The following is a 19,179-nucleotide window of genomic DNA, read 5'->3' as shown; positions in this document are numbered from 1 at the left end:
CACACAGGTGAGGTTAGCCATGAATCTGGGGGCTGTGTGACAGTTCCTCCAAGCTCGGGTTGCTCAATTTTGAACCATCTCCTGCCCAGGGATAGACAGCCCAATAAACTGAAAACGGGAAAAGGTAGAGAAGAGCTGCCAAGAATAGAATTCTGTCACTGACTTGGAGACACCACGGGACAGCCCTGGCTGAAAGATTGACCTTTGCTCGGAGTTGTTTATTATAGCTCCCCGCTCCCCGCTCTCACTAAGCAGCTTCTCCCCACCCTCTGCTGCCAACATTACTGCCACGCCAGTGTCCGGGCAGGCAGAGCACTCAGGGAAGAGAGGGAGAGGACCAAGCAGGGCCGAAGAAACTGACAGGCTACCGTGGGGCTCCATCCTCGACCCAGAATGTGTCACCAAGCCAGAGCCAGGACGAGAAGTACCAGTCTGCTGGCTCCAGGCCGGGTGCTGACACTGAGCCCTCACTACCTGCTTCTATTTTTATGACCACACCAGTGCCCCTGCCATCCCTCCCCAAATACTTATAAGGTGAAACCTTTCTTATTGCCCAGGAAAGGGCTTATGTATTGTTGGTACTTAATTAGCAAGTATATGATAAACTTTCTCACATCATATTTTTTTCTTTCTCCTTTTCTTTTCTTTTTTTTTTTTTTACTTGTTTCCTTTATTTTTTCTTAGAAGAAATAAGCAAGCAGATTCTTTCTCCTTTTCTAGCAGGCAATTTGGTTATAATTAGGATAAATCCAGGTCCCTGTTTATCCTTGTTGTCCCAGAGTAAATATAAATACCATCCCTTTCACTCTATGAAGTATCTGAGTTTGGAATATAATTTGTATGGTCATCCTTTTTTCCCCCCTTTTAGAGATAGACTCTTGCTTTGTCACCCAGGCTGGAGCACAGTGGCCTGATCACAGCTCGCTGTAACCTCAAACTCCTGGTCTCAAGTGATCCTCCCAAGCAGCTAGGACTGCAGGCCCGCCAACAGGCCCAGCTGATTTTTTTTTTTTTTTTTTTGCAAAGACAAGATCTCACTATGTTACCCAGGATGATCTCAAACTCCTAGCCTCCTACTTCAGCCTCCCAAAGTACTAGGATTATAGGCATGAGCTACCATGCCCAGTCTGCTCACATATTTATAATGCATTTCCTGTTAAGCTGATCAAATAAGCATGTTCCTATTTCTGAATGCTGAGATGAAGACAGCGTGAAATAAAAAGAAAATCAGATGGCTTTGCAGACACTGCTGCTTCCCGGAATCACCTGCTACCAACCATGGTCAACCCCACCGTGTTCTTCGATATTGCTGTCAACGGCGAGCCCTTGGGCCACATCCCCTTTGAGCTATTTGCAGACAAAGTTCCAAAGACAGCAGAAAACTTTCATGCTCTGAGCACTGGAGAGAGAGGATTTGGTTATAAGGGTTCCTGTTTTCACAGAATTATTCCAGGGTTTATGTGCCAGGGTGGTGACTTCACACGCCATAATGGCACTGGTGGCAAGTCTATCTACGGGGAGAAATTTGAGGATGAGAACTTCATCTTGAAGCATACAGGTCCTGGCATCTTGTCCATGGCAAATGCTGGGCCCAACACAAATGGTTCCCAGTTTTTCATCTGCACTGCCAAGACTGAGTGGTTGGATGGCAAGCATGCGGTCTTCGGCAAGGTGAAAGAGAGCATGAATATTGTGGAAGCCATGGAGTGCTTTGGGTCCAGGAATGGCAAGACCACCAAGAAGATCACCATTGCTGACTGTGGACAACTCTAATAAATTTGACTTAAATGTTTTATCTTAATCATCATACCATTCCTTCTGTAGCTCAGAACACCCCTCTATCCCATTTGCTCGCAATATCCTATAATCTTTGTGCTCTCGCTGCAGTTCTTTGGGTTCCCATATTTTCCTTATTCCCCTCCACATCTAGCTGGATTGCAGAGTTAAGTTTATGATTATGAAATAAAAACTAAATAACAACAACAAAAAAAAATCAGATGATGTACATGTTAGAGAAAGGCAGTGGCAGAGCTCCTCCTCTATCCCTTGGTGTTGAAGTAATCTTCCCCACATGCCCCAATCCTGGGCTTCTTGGAAGTAAATATAAGTGCCCATGACTTGAACACAATCACCAAGATTCTAGGAGACTCAAAGAGTGTGGAGAAAGTTGGAAATTAGCTCTAAATGTTCAGTGGCGGAAGAGAGTAGAACAGAATTATATGCTGAGACAAATTCTGTCACAGGCATTCTCTATGCCTAAAAATATGACACAAAGAAATCTTAATACATGTATTAATAAAAAGTTATGTTTGGCTCAGCAGAATAAGCATTGACAAATGCAATACAAAACAATTCTGAGTAAAATGGCATATTTACTATTTCTGAAGTTTAACTGATATATTCAACTTTGTTGACTGAAATAGTTTATTAGGCTTACATTAAATTATATTGAAGCAGCCTCAGAGGAGTCCAGATTAGTTACTGTAATCAAATTCGACACTGAGATGGTTTTGTTTGAGGATCATGTATTTTTTTTTCTTTCTTTCTTTTTTTTTTTTTTTTTTTGAGACAGAGACTTGCTTTGTTGCCCAGGCTAGAGTGAGTGCCATGGCATCATCAGCCTAGCTTATAGCAACCTCAAACTCCTGGGCTCAAGCAATCCTCCTGCCTCAGCCTCCCGAGTAGCTGGGACTACAGGCTTGCGCCACCATGCCCAGCTAATTTTTTCTATATATATTAGTTGGCCAATTAATTTCTTTCTATTTATAGTAGAGATGGGGTCTTGCTCTTGCAGGCTGGTTTCGAACTCCTGACCTTGGGCAATCCGCCCGCCTTGGCTTCCCAGAGAGCTAGGATTACAGGCGTGAGCCACTACCCCCGGCGAGGATCATATATAGAAATGGGCTTTTAAAAGATCCATTAAAAGTCCATCATGCTAATTTAACAGGGAAAATTTAATAGATTGCTGTTGGATAGCTTCCACTAAATTAACGTAGGAGAATTATAACCAAAGCCTCAGCTGCTATCATTAACAAACAAACAAAAACTGTAACGATATATTAGTTACAAACAGAAATCAGTGGTAACCTTAGTGAGTGAATTTAAACATTTATCTAAAACAAAATTTAGTAAAACATTTGGTTCTTATAATTCATTGATATTTGGACTCAGCATTAGCTAATGCATCTCACTCATTGTATGAGTGTACTAATTTGGAATATTGTAGGGGTAAACCATTCTCATTCCCTTACTTCTGAGAATATACATGGATATCAGATTTTCTCCTTATTCCTCTGGTGGCAGGCTCTTTTGCAAGGGTGGCTGGCCCAAAGGAAGTCCTTCTATTTCTATGAGTCCAGTTAGGGAAGCAATTTTGATTTTTTTCATTGTATCTTTCCTCTTAATATAACCTTTATCAGCAATAAACAATATATTTTGTTTCTCTGTATGCTGACCTTTTAACCTTGCTTTAATCTGTTCAGGATCCAGGCAGGGATGGACACACTCTTTGTTGAGTTTCCTCAAGAAACCTAACCTACAGCATTCTGTCATTGGGTGTATTGAGTTGGCCATTCTGTCCTCATCTTTCCTAATGAAGAGTCTTTCTTTCTTTTTTTCCCCCTCAAAGTCATTGATTCTGGTTCTCTAATAACTCAAAATTCATTATCAATAAATTCTATGCTGTTAGCAAGAAAAATTACAAGTGAACATAGATTAGCTCACATTTAACAAGATTTTTAAAAATAAGCCTTTTAGGCCGGGCGCGGTGGCTCACGCCTGTAATCCTAGCTCTCTGGGAGGCTGAGGCGGGCGGATTGCTCAAGGTCAGGAGTTCAAAACCAGCCTGAGCAAGAGCAAGACCCCGTCTCTACTATAAATAGAAAGAAACTAATTGGCCAACTGATATATATATAAAAAATTAGCCGGGCATGGTGGCGCATGCCTGTAGTCCCAGCTACTCGGGAGGCTGAGACAGAAGGATCGCTCGAGCCCAGGAGTTTGAGGTTGCTGTGAGCTAGGCTGACGCCACGGCACTCACACTAGCCTGGGCAACAAAGCGAGACTCTGTCTCAAAAAAAAAAAAAAAAAAAAAATAAGCCTTTTAGTCTGGGCGTGGTGGCTCACGCCTGTAATCCTAGCACTCTGGGAGGCCGAGGCTGGTGGATCGCTCGAGGTCAGGAGTTGGAAACCAGCCTGAGCAAGACTGAGACCCCGTCTCTACTATAAATAGAAAGAAATTAATTGGCCAACTAATATATAGAGAAAAAATTAGCCGGGTATGGTGGCACATGCCTGTAGTCCCAGCTACTCTGGAGGCTGAGGCAGGAGGATCGCTTGAGCCCAGGAGTTTGAGGTTGCTGTGAGCGAGGCTGATGCCACGGCACTCACTTTACCCTGGGCAACAAAGTGAGACTCTGTCTCAAAATAAATAAAATAAAATAAGCTTTTTAAGTAGATAATCTAAACTTTTTACTATGATTCCAATTCTATGATCTTTGCCAATAAAATATAGATAGAAGAGGTGAGATTTGATTTCACATTAGAGTATATTAGATGGGCCATTTATTTGTATTTATAAATGTCATGTCTTAGAATCATGTGTTCAATTATTTAGATCACCCACAAAGGCAAATTTCAAGGAGTTTAATTTAACCTAATTTCAAAATGGCATCTCCTCTGAGATATGGATTCTTAAGACTGTCATGTACAGCCCACAGCTATTTCCCTTCGCTTCTGTGGAAGTAGAAAATTAGAGTCCTTGATTTTGTGAAAACAGGAGAACCTCAATAATTTAACCTGGTTTGTATCATGAGAGAAAATTGCTAAGCTTCATGCTTAGAATCTCCTATGCTATATTTTAAAGAAACTTCTGCAAGTGGGTTGAAAGTTGTCCTTTATGCAGCTGTGGTAATGGAATGAAAATTGCTTATCTTGGGAACAATGATTATATCATCCTTATATTATCTGTACTCAAATAGTTTACACTGCTGTAGGGGTAGGCAGGTGCATTGTTATGTTTCCTTCTTGCCACCATCATTTCCTATAAGCATACAGTGCAGAGTATACAGTGCAAGAAAAGCAAACGGCATCACATTTTTTGTTTTAAATTTTCATTACGTTTTTATTACCTATGTAACAATGTCACTGAAGAAAAAATAAAATACATATATAAAGACAAAAAATAGACTTTTAAGTTTGTTTTCTTTATTTTCCAGGTTTAGGCAAAGGTTGGGAGAAGGAAAATTGTACAGGTCTAGAGTAGAAAAATCATAATGAAAACTTGCAAAAATAAGGGTCATCAAAAATCTTTTTTGAGGGAAAGAACACTAACACTGAACCATGTTCTGTTCACTTAACACACTATTTAACTTAATTCTCACAAAAATCCTATAAGGTAGGTATTTTATTTGTACATATTATCAGCAAGAAAAATGGAGGCTAGAAAGTGGCATCTCTAAAAATCAAAGCCAGGACAGGCCACCCTACCCTGAAACTCATCTCCCCATCTGACTGAACCTGAAGCCTGTGCTTTCCTATTATGCCACCCTGACTTTCCAGCTGCCTGAGGCCCCTTTAAACCTGTTAAATAGCCACAGCAACAAGTGACACTTCAGGATATTACAAAAGATTGGAATATCACAAAGTTAACAAACCAACCTCATGCTTCACTCTGTATACTTACAGTCCTATAAGATCAATCCTAAAACTAAAAGTATAAAACAAACAGGTGGTCTTTCACCTTGTGTTCCATTCTTGTTGCTTTCCGCCCTTTTTTCTCACCTCCTAATTTCATAGTGTAGAGCAATTACTTAACCTCTAACAACCAGGTGTCTGATAAGCTTAAGAATCACTAATATAATGGAAAGAACAAGGGCTTTGGAGCCAGACAGACCTAGGGATCAAAGACATCCCTCTGGGCTTGGGCTATATAACTTGAGTAATTTACCCTTTATTTGAGCTCTAGGTACCTCATCTATAGATTGCAATAATTTCTGGGAGTTTGGGTGGGAATTGCCATTTCAGTTAAGATAGCAGAGGTTAAGTGGTGATAGATATTCCAGAATAATTCCCTTCAACTTAATTCTCGAGATATGCTTCCCCTCCTCCACACACCTCTACACAGAGGCAGGAAACTCAAGATAGGAAGGGGAAAGTCCAAAGAATACAGAAGTAGCAGGAATCATGACCTAACCACACCCAGAACACACAGCTAGTATCAAATGTGAGCAATTTCAGGAGGTTAAATTAGGCTCTGACCCTGGATCATAAAGGACATAGTATTAACACCAATCATACAACCACTAATACATAATGAAGTACACAGACGTCTAAATTGGATATGGAATTATTATTTCCTCAGCCTTGTTATTGTGTATCCCTTTAACACCATTTTAAACATTGTAACTTAAGAACCTGAGACTTTTATAGACCAAGATACAGATCTTGGATTTAAGCCATCAAAATAAATAAATAAATAAAAGGTTGGAACTGTCACTCTACATGTGCTTTGATTTATCTCCAGGGAGATTTTTATACACATAGCAAATATATTTCTGAATGCCTGAGTTCTTAAGTTTCTTAGCCACTACTTACAGAGGGACAGAAATGTTTCTAAAACGCAAACATTCTATCACTGACAAGCTTTTATGTCCCTTCTTGCCTTTCATTTAGCCATATAAGCCGCAGGACCTCCCTGGTATTAGTCCATGGCCAAGTTCAACTTCGTATCCCTCATTTTAATCAACAAAACCTCAGAATCCTCAGCACACCCCAAACAGCAGACTAGAGTTTCTAAGGTGAGTGAGGAAGGCCTGTTTCTTGGATCTCGACCCAGAGAAGCAGTAACAGCCATCCACCTTCAGCAAACACCTCTATCCCAAAGGTATCTGTTAATTAATTACTGCTCTCTGAAGGAGTAGTTTCAAGGAACACCTTTGTTTATCTCAGGTGATGGAGGTTCATCCTAAGGAGACACAAGGAAGCAGAGGAAGCAGAGGAAACCCTTTCAGGAATTAGGTAGACTTCTTAGAAATTATTAAAATTTGGTGCATCTCTTGTATTATCCTACATAGAGCTGGAGCCCATTCTACTAAGTGAAGTATCACAAGAATGGAAAAACAAGCAACACATGTATTCACCGTAAAATTGGTATTAACTGATTTAACTGACCAACACTTAAGTGCACATATAGTAGTAACATTCACTGGGTGTCGGGCAGGTGGGGCGGGGGAGGAGTGGATGGGTATGTACACACGTAATGGGTGCGGTGCATTCCATCTGGGGGATGGACACGCTTGAAGCTCTGACTCGGGTGGGGTAAAGGCAATACATGTAACTAAACATTCGTACCCCCGTAATATGCTGAAATTTAAAAAAAAATTTGGTGCATCACCAAAAACACAGTAGCAGCTCTCCTGGCACAAAGGACACTCTGGTGGCCCTCTGAGACACTTCAAGGATACTAGTGACTGCCATTCCCAGGCCTCACTGTCTTCTTCTTATATCTACTTCTCCTCTTCTCCCACTACCAACTATATAGCACAGAGGTACAGTATGCTCCTAATAGGGTTTTAAAAAAGTATGGGGGTATACCCACACAGATATGCACATATTTACATATATACACATTTATAAATTCAGAGTATTTTTCTAGAAAAAGAGCCCAAAAAAAGTGCCTATAGCAGATACTTCTGGATTTGGGGTGATGTCACCCACATATTTTGAATTTTTATCATGTGTATATAATACTTTTCAATTAAAATAATGTCATTTACTCTGTAGCTCCACTGTGGACTTATGCTTTACCGAATAATTTTTGCTAGTAACTTCAGTGAATGAAACACAAAAGCAGAAATCTCTTTCCTTTGGTGGCCTCTGGGCAAACACTATGGATACCCTCATTAACTGAGAGCCAACAGGTGATGGGAAGAGGAGGATCCGAGAGGAGAGGAGAGTCGCAGTTAACACCAAGATAAAGTCAAAAGATGAGACAGGTTAGATTAGGAATAGATCTTATGAACTGATTACAGCTATCCTACCCATGTCCTATACCTATAAAGCTTTGAGGCAACTACAAAAGAACTTGCGTGATACCACCATTCCAAATGTCCAAGCATTACATTTGATGTCATAAAAGCAAAAAAGATGCCTTAGCTTCTGAAAATTTCTTATTTCAAGTTTATGTTATTATGCCTTACTGAATTATATTCATAGAATTCTATTTTCCAAAATTCTTCATTGAGTTAAAAAACACTTCATCTTGATTTTATTTATCTCTAATTGATAGAGAGTGCTATTAGTACTTCAGTTTTAAGCTCTCTATCCAGTACTTTTCTAATAAGAAAGAAGTGATCTCCAAACGACAACTGACACATTAACTGCCATGTGAGTTGTATTTAACTCATGCTAGTCTGGGCCTTGTGAAGTGTATATAACTCACATGTCTCTTTGCCTCTACCCTTACGAACTATTTTTCAAGTTACATGTAACTCATGTACAGAAAACAATAAAAAAACAAATTTTTAATTAAATTAGAAAGGAACATTTTGTTTTCAAAGTTTTTACTCTATTTTCATAATAAGACACTGTGCCCCCAGGGAAAATTTTCTTTTTTTAGTGTGGCAGTCAATGTGTTAAATACACATGGGTCTCTACCATTTGAAGGATTTCTAGAGTCCATCCACTAGCAAAACACTGTCAAAATACCCTTTTTATGCCCCTCAATAATTTGTGCATAAAAATGACACTCAGATATTTTTAATTGAATACACAAGCTCTGGAGGAACATTCAGGCTGGAAAGGAACTTGGATCTCTTCATTTAATCCAGTAGCTCCCAAACACACATCTACCAATGGATGACAGGCCAGCTGTCTAAAGATATCAGAGAAGCTTTTAAAAATTACAACATTCTCAGGCCCCAATCCAAATCTGTAAGGGTGAGGCCTGTGTTCTTTAAAAAGATCACCAGATCTGAGATGCAATCAGCTTTGGGAACCACTGATCTAGTCTACCCAGCCCATATAACCTATGAAGAAACTGAAGCCCAATGACATGGGAGACTTGCCCAAAGTTGGATAGTGAAGAGAACAGAACAGTAAAAATATCAGAAGACAAGGACAAACTGGAAAGTATCTGGCAGAGTTCTTTAGTATGAGATGACAGAGATAAGCATTCACTAATCAGAATGTTATTAATTATCAGAGAACTTTTTTAATCACAGAATAACTGATGAATAGCTTTTGAAAAAAAAAATCAGCATTTGAAAAAATATATATCTTGGTCCAAAGAGTGTTACGCAGGAAAAAAAGAGTTTCATACAGAGTTTCATAGTTTCATTAGTATGGGAAATGATAAATACAAAGATTCTTATTTTTTTTAGCTTTTAGTGGACTTCTCAAAGCCTTTAATACATATTATGAACTTATAAGATATATTTCCCGAAATTATTTGACAACTGAAGGCATTTTTCTATAGTTCTAGCCAAAAATTCAGAGGGCTGTAAAAAGACACAGTTGCTTCACTGTATAGACAACTGAAACAAAGAATAGAGAAGGGACTTTTCAAAATGGGCTAGAGACTATTCCAGAAGAAATACTGACAACATTGTAAAAGGTAAGACTTATACGTTTTCCCTGTTGATTTTATTCATTCAATCAATAAATAACTTTATACTTTTGATATTGTCTCATCACAAAAAAAATCAAACTTCATTTGATTAAGCATTAAGATACAGCTATCAATTTACAGGAAATACAATAATAGACTAAAGGAATGCAATCAACAAAAAACTGAAAAATTATACAAGATAAAAGATCTGGCTTCTTCAAAAAATATACTGGAAAAGGAAAAAAAACAAGATGAAGGGTAAATCTACAGATTGGGAGACTCAAAAAATAAGTCTAAATTATGGTGATTAGGAAAGCACATTTAAGTGATAAAAGTATAAAGAAAAGTGCGGGTTCATTACCATACAAGTAAAGATAGTTACTCTTGGGGGAGGCAAGTGAAAGGGGGAACATGGAAGGTTCTCTTGTGGCTAGTAAGGTCTAACTCCTGACACAGGTGTGGTTACAAACATGTTCAGCTTATCCTTTAAGTTGTACATTTGTTTTATGTGCTTCTTTCTACCTCATTATATTTAATAATAAAAACTTGTAAATGGGGATGAAGAGAAATGTTGGCAAATGTTGACAACTGCTGAAGCTAGGCACATGAGAGTTAATTACATTATCTCCTTGCTTTTGCACAAATTTTCTGTAATAAAAAGTTTAAATTTTTTAGAAATAGTTTTACTGCATACTAACTGGCAGCACCTGCCCAGACAGAGCAGCTCTTAATCTTATGGAAGAGACAAACATTAAACCAACAGTTACCATGAAGTCTGATAAGCGTCGTGGAAGCTCAGAGGAAAGACACAGAACCCAGTCCTGAGGTGGCAGCAAGGCCTTGAGTAGCAACTCTCGAGTCCTGAAGCACAAGTGAGAGTTAACAGTGAAAGAGTAAGGGAAAAATTTCCAGATAAAGGGAAGAACAATGAATAAAAGTCACCAAGAACTGCAAACAGTTTCATGTTCGAGACAGACCACGGAAGGTATCTTCCATTTACATTCCCCTAATTCAAGAAGTTTCAAAATACTTGTCATGTCCACAGTCCTCTCCTGCAGGACTCCTTATCCATTGTTCACCTCTGTACGACATGATCCTGGAGGCTGGACCAGAGATGAGTCCCTGACCCACAGGCCTGAGGGTCCTGTCCCACCTGTACTATGCCATGACACGAACACTCTCTCTTAGAGAGTTTAAGACACATAGAGCAGGGTACAGAAAGTAGACAGGGTTGGCCGGGTGTTATGGCTCATGCCTGTAACCCTAGCAGTTAGGAGGCAGAGGCAGGAGGATTGTTTGAGGTCAGGAGCTCAAGACCAGCCTGAGCAAGAGCGAGACCCTGTCTCTACTAAAAATACAAAAATTAGCCGGTGTGGTCACGTGCACTTATAATGCCAGCTACTCAGGAGGCTGACACAGGAGTTTTATGTTCAAAATACCTGTCATGTCCACAGTCCTCTCCTTGAGATATACTTCTGATATCGAGCCCAGGAGTTGGAGGTTGCTGTGAGCTAGGCTGATGCCACGGCACTCTAGCTTGGGCAAGAGAGTAAGACTCTGTCTCAGAAAAAAAAAAAAGAAAGAAAGCAGAGAAGCAAAAAAACACAAAGATACAGGGGGTCAAGGTAATAAGGGACTGGGAGGAGCAAAGTCAAGAGGATGAGAAAAGAGTATCAGTCAAGAGCAGAATAAGGAGGAGGGGGGAAGAGAGGGAGTAAGAGAGGTAGAGGGAGAAAGAGAGAGAGGCTGAGATGGAGGGTAAAGGACAACTAGACTTGTTCTCCAAAGTTCTCCAAAGTCTAAAGATACTGCCTTAACTTGGACACGATGAACAATATTGTTCACGGAAACTGCACAGATGTAGCTGTCCTGAGGTTATTTTCCTCTATATTTTAACAATAAACACTGCTACAGACTAAATGTTTGTGTTCTCTAAAATCCATGTGTTGAAATCCTAAACCCCAAGGTGACAGTATTTAGAGGTAGGGTCTTTGAAAGGTGACTGGATTATGAAGGTGGAGCCCTCATGAATGGGATTAATGCCCTTATTTATATATATTTTTTAAAAAATCCCCAGAGAGCTCCCTTGCCCCCTCTGTCACATGAGGGTGCAACATGGCGGTGGCTGTCTATAAACCAGAAAGTGGGCCCTCACCAGACACCCAATCTGCTGGCACTTTGATCTAGGACTTACAGCCTCCAGAACCGTGAGAAATTTCTGTTGTTTACTGGCACCTCAGGCTATGGTAGTTGCAGCAGCCAAACAGACACATACATACACGTAGAAATTTCCCAAGGTAACCTGAGTTCCTCCATTGCTTGCAACCTGTGGACAGCCTTCCTCTCCACTCAGGATGGCTGGAATGGCAGGAGCAGGGGAGGGAAGGTGAAGGGGCCAGCCGTCGGCCTACAGGGTAGCAGGAGCTTGAACAGGAGTCTACCCCTGCCCAGGGGTTTGAACTTTATCCTAGGGTGGTTAATACACCTACTTCAGATGACTTCCAGCACAAGAGCAGTCTTATCCATTTCGTACCTTCTTGATAGCAGTGAAGTCTGTAAGGCAGCTGGGTGGATTCTCTTCCCACTTCTCAAAATGAGTCATGTTTTTCTTGCTTGAATTTATCATAAAAATGATGCTGATGCTCATGAGAGGATATTAAGCATACACAATGATTATATTTATAACTTTTCAGATGGTACTACGTAAATCCAGAAGATACTGTTATATTCCATTTAAACTGAATATTTATAAAGAAAACAGAACGAATGGTTTATTGTGCTTCTACTTTATAAAACACATGCCAGGGATCATTGCCTCTCTGAAAAACATTTGAGTTATTCTTATCACCTACAGAATGAAATCTGTACAACTTCAAGGACATCTGTAGTCTCATGACTATATCTGCAGTTTCGGTCTCCTACTATATCTACCTTCCACCTTTATTTGGCAAATGTTTATGGAGCAGCCTAGTCATTTAGCAACTCAGGGAACAAGATTGAAAAAGAAAAAAGTCCCAGCCCTCAGGAAGAGGAAATAGTAACTAAAATCAATTTAGTGTGCAAATGTTATGTTAAAAATCGCGCATTAGTGGTTATCTAGATTGGTGGATTCACAGGGAAGGTTCCTTGGAAGGACGACAGTTGAGACTAGAAAGGTGAGTAGGAGCTATTGGAACAAAGATATAAGAGCAGCATGAGAAATGAAGAAAGAAGCAGTTAAATATCCTTGAACGTAAAGGGGACTGTTAAGAGATGAGATTGGAGCAGGAGGCACAGGAGAGGACTCAAGCAGCAGGCAGGAATATGAGACATTGCTGGCGGGGGTTATTTGTAACTAGCTGGGAGCTGTGGACGTTTTTAAAAACATTGGTATGATCAGCATATCAAAATATTAAAAAATCAAGAATGGGCAGAGTCAGGGCAGCCAAACTCAGGGTGCCCCTTTAGAATTTGCATCGTAATCATCCCCCAGTGACAACTGACAATTGTCAATACCCTCCAGCCAAAGACCCCCAGGTGCAGTTTACTGCTCCTTGCAACTAGGGTGAGAGTGCTCCATGGGAAACCCTGGGGGTCTCAAGAAGTGGTGTTAGAAAGGAGTTGGGCAGGTGTTAGGTGACTTGGGGGAGGGTTTGTTCTGGATACAGTGCTGTCAGAAAGTGAGGATAATTCTATGAGCAAGTGTCATAATAAACCTATCTATAAGATGGAAGAAATTATCACAGTCCCAGAGTAGTCTTACCCGATGTGTTTTGTTTTGTTTTTTTCTGGCATATTATGGGGGTACAGATTTTAAGGTTTCAATAAATGCCTTTTCCCCCCCTCCCCCCACAAGTCTGAGTTTCCAGCATGACCATCCCCCAGATGGTGCACATCTCACTCACTATGTATGTATATACCCGCCCCCTCTCCCCTCCCCCCTCCCCAATACCCTATTACTGTAGTACCTATGTGTCCACTTAGGTGCTGCTCAGTTAATACCAGTTTGCTGGTGAGTATATGTGGTGCTTGTTTTTCCATTCTTGGGATACTTCACTTAGTAGTATGGGTTCCAGCTCTAACCAGGAAAATATAAGATGTGCTATATCACCGTTGTTTCTTAGAGCTGAATAGTACTCCATGGTATACATATACCACATTTTATTAATCCCTTCTTGGACTGATGGGCACTTGGGCTGTTTCCACAGCCCGATGTTGATGTCCTAGGCAATTGTTTATGTCTTAGCTCCCAGGTCTCAGGGACTGCTTTCCTCTTTCTCACACTTTTTCTTCTGATTTTAGTGGGCTTACTTCATAGTCCTCAGAGCTTGGTAGTTAAATTCACACCAAATTCCCAATTCCTTCATTTTTATGGGGTTTTCTTGTTTATTTTTCCTGGGGGAGGGGACTGTATGCAACTCAGTAAATCCCATTTTGCTCTCTTCTTCCCAGCTTCCCACTTCTGAGCCAGAAAGACAACAGCTCCACTTGCCAGCTCTCTGCATTGCTGGGAAATTATAAAGTCTGCAGAGCATGTCCTCTAGAAATACCACATAAATACAGAATATTGACTTTCATCAGAGCTCAGTGCTGCTGTCAGCAAGTTGAGAAGAGACACCGGTTTCTGGGAAGCCTCACAAGGCAGTGCCCCATATGCTCTAACTCATTTAGGAATTGACTTTGCTTGCAAACAGAGTGTCAAGTTTTATTATTTCAGAGATGGATATGTTAATTAGCTTCACTGTAATAATAATTTCACTATGTATGTGTATATCAAAACATCATCTGTATATGTTAAATATATACAACTTAAAACATTTTTTTAAAGATGAGTGGTATTCATCACTGCCCCCCCATCAAACAGCTAGTCCCTTTCCTCATAGTACAACATAAAATTAACCCCTACATACCAGTATTTTAACCAGTACTAAAGCTATAAAGATACAGAATTTTAAGTAGTGAATTTGTGAGGATTCCTTTATTCAAGGAATTGTGGGGTTTTTTTTGTTTTGTTGTGTTTTTGAGACAGAGTGTTGCTTTGTTGCCCAGGCTAGAGTGAGCACCATGGCTTCAGCCTAGCTCACAGCAACCTCAATCTCCTGGGCTCAAGTGATCCTTCTGCCTCAGCCTCCCGAGTAGCTGGGACTACAGGCATGCACCACCATGCCCAGCTAATTTTTTCTATATATATTAGTTGGCCAATTAATTTCTTTCTATTTATAGTAGAGACAGGGGGTCTCACTCTTGCTCAGGCTGGTTTCGAACTCCTGACCTCGAGCGATCCGCCCGCCTCGGCCTCCCAGAGTGCTAGGATTACAGGCGTGAGCCACCGTGCCAGGCCAAGGAATTGTTTTTGAGCTCCATCTATGTTTCAGATACGGTCCAGGCCCTTGGGGCTACATCAGTAAATAAAAAAGACAGAAATCCTTGCTTGCCTTGCTAGCTCATATTGTGGGAAGACCATAAAATAACTTAAATATATGTAGGATGTTAGTCTGCTATGGAAAAAATTAAGCGGAGAAGGGAAGAGGGGGTGCTATACTTCTAGACCGGATGATCAGTGCCAGCCTCACCAAGAAGATGACACCTTAGCAGACTTCGGGAAAGCATCCTGTAGGAAGAGGTTCTGGCAGAAACAACAACCAGTGCAAAAGCCTTAAGGCTCCTGCGGTTCAAGACATAGCCAGGAAGCCAGACTGGCTGGAGCAGAAGGAACTGATTTTAGAGAGGTAACAGGGCTACAGCCTATCATATGATTTTGGCTTTTGTTCCAAGTGAGATGTGAAGCCATGGAGGGTTTTGAGATGAGAATGAGAAACAAACTGTATCTCATTGGAGACAGCAACTTTTGAGGAGTTTTGCTATAAAGAAGAAATGAATGGGGTGGTAGCATAGGATATGGGAACAGGTGGCACAAGAAGATTGGTCTGTTAGTTTTAAGATAAATAATAGCATGCTTTTAGGTATAGAGTGTGAAGTTAAAAATCATAGTTCTTATCTTCTCTGCTTCTCAAGTACGATGCTTTATTTAACTGCATTATGTATCCAAAGAAAATGAGGCCCGGTGTGGTGGCTCACGCCTGTAATCCTAGCACTCTGGGAGGCCAAGGCGGGCGGATTGCTCAAGGTCAGGAGTTGGAAACCAGCCTGAGCAAGAGTGAGATCCTGTCTCTACTATAAATAGAAATAAATTAATTGGCCAACTAATATATATAGAAAAAATTAGCCGGGCATGGTGGTGCATGCCTGTAGTCCCAGCTACTGGGGAGGCTGAGGCAGGAGGATCACTTGAGCTCAGGAGTTTGAGGTTGCTGTGAGCTAGGCTGATGCCACGGCACTCACTCTAGACTGGGCAACAAAGCGAGACTCTGTCTCAAAAAAAAAAAAAAGAAAAGAAAATGAGTTAGTGAATGATTCATTCAGTCAGTGAACTATTTGGTATCTAATATCATGGACATACTAACATAACCATGTCAAAAGAAATAATTACGGAATTCTATAAAGAAACTAAATCCGAGTTTCCAGTTCTGGAAAGCTTCTGACTACAAACTGATTTATCTATTTCTTAAAAAGTTTTCACATTCATTATCTTTTCCTACCATCTTTCCACATAATAGAGAATATGAAAACATGCCACGGCACAAACTACTTGCCAAACAATTACAGTAGTCAAATATTCAAAATGCCCCTTCAACAAAATTTAGGACTATATCTCAAGGGCTTTTATATAACCTGAACATTTTAAAAGATAGCATTAAACTTTTTGAAAAAACAATCCTGCATTAACATTATGAGTTAGCTGTTCCTTAGATGAGATTAATTTACAGGTACTTTTTTTCTTTTTACTGAATTGCTCGTTTAGTTGTTTTGAAAAAAGACATCAGATATAAAGGCTTTTTGTATAATTGGCCATCTGTTTCAACTTAATGATAACAATAAACTGCACCCTGCCCAGACTTGGTAACAAATCTTAAGTGATTCATAGGCTTCATTAGCTTCTTTCTTCAAGGACCATGAAATCTACAACAGCATCTTTTTGAAGCGATAAATATTTTTTTGGTTGAGACTGAGGCTTTAATTGAAAAAAAAAATCTGCTTAAAAAGGAAGTTTTTCTGGGTTTGCATTTGGTATTTGAATGCAGTTACCAAGAATCTCTCAGCTGCTATGTAACAGACTTGGAACCAGGGAAACTGAATTCAAGTCCTGACTCCACCACATATGAGCCTGTTTAATTTTACAGAGTCTCACTTAGCTCAACTGTAAAATGAAAAAATTCTGGTGCAGATGGAATGACTACCTTGTAGGCTTCCGTGCCTAGCACGGTTGTGGACCCATTATGGGTCCCCAGTAAGTTTGTCTGTGTCTACCCCACCTGACATCAAGCCCTTTCCTTTTTCCCCCTCAGTAGAGAGCTCCAGAGAAGGGTAGGACTTACCTATTCACTCCTATGAAGAGGGGGGACATTTTTGTTTTGTCCCCACTAACATCTCAAAAGTTACTTACACCATTATTATTGAGAAAACTGCTTGCTGGGGGAATGAGATAAGAAACAGAATCTCCCTGGTATTCATTTGATTTTAATAAGTTACTTCTGTTTCAAAGTGAACTAGTGAGATGCTTATGATGTACTATACTATCATGACCAATACTTTCTCCTAAAAATACTTAACTCTTTTTAATACAGATGGAAAACTTTCATTAATGTTGGTTACATGCAAAAGGATGCTAATATACATATATAGAGGTTATGAAAATTTATTTGTGAACTTTGATATAACACATCAAAACAGCTTGTGTTTATTATCTTGGAATTTTATCTTGCAAATCAGTGCACTGAAAATGTTGAACACAGCTACCCAGCTATTGCAGAGAGACTCTGGAAAACTTAGGAAGCAATATAGCTTCATGGAATTTGGAGTCAGGAAAAAAATACTGGGTTCAAATCCAGGCTCTGCCACTTGCTATGTGTAATTCTGAAAAGTTCCGAACTTCAAAGCCTCAGTTTCCTCTCTGTGAAGCAGAGATAGTAATAATATTACCTATTAAGGATTAAGTGAATTGAATAAAATCAGGTATCTTGAGCTCAGAATAATGTCATATATAATGATGAGGAAAACTGTTAATGCAAAGTGCAAATGCTCCTTGACTTACCAAGGGGCTACATCCCAATAAATACATTAGGCAAAAATATCATTAGTATTCTCCAGTAAATTCACGGTAAAGTATTAATAGAAAAATCTTAAATTGAGCATATCGGAGAGCATCTGTAACTAAAACTGGAGTTCCTGGTTGCAGGAGAGACATTTAAAGTTGTCAGTTAAGTATGCTAATGGGCTCACAAGCTTAGACATCAGAAGATCCAAATGTAAATAGCAACCCAGTTTTTTTCTTGCTAGTTATATTACCTTAGCCAAAGCAATCACTTGGCACCTCAGCCTCTCATTTAACTGTTAGGTATTAATAGTATTAGTTACAATTATCAAGCACTGGCCATATACCATTCAATCTGATAGGTTTACATAAGAACTCCATCCAGTATTCGCAATACCCTTCAAGGTAAGATATCTTTACTAATATTTTGTAGGTGGCTAAAACTGAAATAAGTTAGAATTGTTCAAGGCCACAAGGCTAGCTAGTAAATGGTAGAATCTGGCTCCACACCCAAGTTTATTGTATTTAACCTGCCACCCACCTCCCCTAGAGAAGATTTTTAAAAAATTATTCCTGTGAAAGTGCTTTTTGAACTGAAAATTCCCATACAAATATAAAATGTTATTTATATCCTATATCAATATAAACAAGTCACAAATGGGTTTGTGGTTTTTCTCTTGGTGCCTGGGAACCCTGAAAAAAAAGGGTTATACTTTTGGCTCTCTTTCATCTCCTCTTGGAATTTTGCCTTGACCTCAATTTCCCTGGAACAGAGCTGACAAACAACTAAACAACAGACATCCAGATGCCCTGCTCCGACACTCCAGGGCAGCGCTCTGCACTGCTGGGAGTCCAGGGCAACAAAATCACGTGCTTTTCCTAGAAATGTGGACAAAATATTTCTTGAGCTAACTTCCCACACGAACACTTGCAGTTCACATGGGTGAGCACAAATAAAGTAGTCACATAAACGTCCATATCAACTAGTGCTTTCAAGATCATGCCTGCACCAAACTCCAGTTCCAGGCCCACACACCATCTAATTAAGGGAAACTTCAGTCCCTTTTTAGCATATGATGTAAAAGTTACAGCTGATCTCTCCCATCAAAATTATGATTAGTCTCATGGGATTAAGTATGATTCTCTAGGTTACCTACTCTTGGAATAACAGCCCAGCTTTTTAAACATCTTGGAAATACCACCAAAGGGTTTCCGGGTGTTGATGTTAGAAATGACAGATGAGGGGCAAAGTGGGCCTCGGTTTGGTATCACCTGGACTGCACTTCAATCCCCCCTCCTTAATTTACCAAGATGCCCAACGTGACTCTCTCACGCCTGCGGAGGAAACAGAAGGGTAAAGTCCAGAAGAGGTGGAGGGTATTTGCCGGGCCAGATCTTGACTCTGGGGAGTTGCTCACGCCCTGAACCATTGAACCTGAGA

General features: G+C 40.1%; 1 protein-coding gene and 1 pseudogene across 1 annotated transcript in view; one reads left to right on the top strand and one right to left on the bottom strand.

The window, feature by feature from the left end:
• The window catches only part of GIPC2 (GIPC PDZ domain containing family member 2), an 83,917-nt gene that overhangs the window by 63,851 nt on the left and 887 nt on the right, over positions 1–19,179 (bottom strand). The gene's annotated exons all lie outside the window — the stretch shown is intronic.
• LOC105883878 (peptidyl-prolyl cis-trans isomerase A pseudogene) lies at positions 1,279–1,845 on the top strand (annotated as a pseudogene).

Source organism: Microcebus murinus, chromosome 2 (genome assembly GCF_040939455.1).
Source record: "Microcebus murinus isolate Inina chromosome 2, M.murinus_Inina_mat1.0, whole genome shotgun sequence".
NCBI classification, from domain to species: domain Eukaryota; kingdom Metazoa; phylum Chordata; class Mammalia; order Primates; family Cheirogaleidae; genus Microcebus; species Microcebus murinus.
The sequence above is the reverse complement of the archived record's forward strand: the minus strand, read 5'-3'. Positions and strand labels throughout refer to the sequence as shown.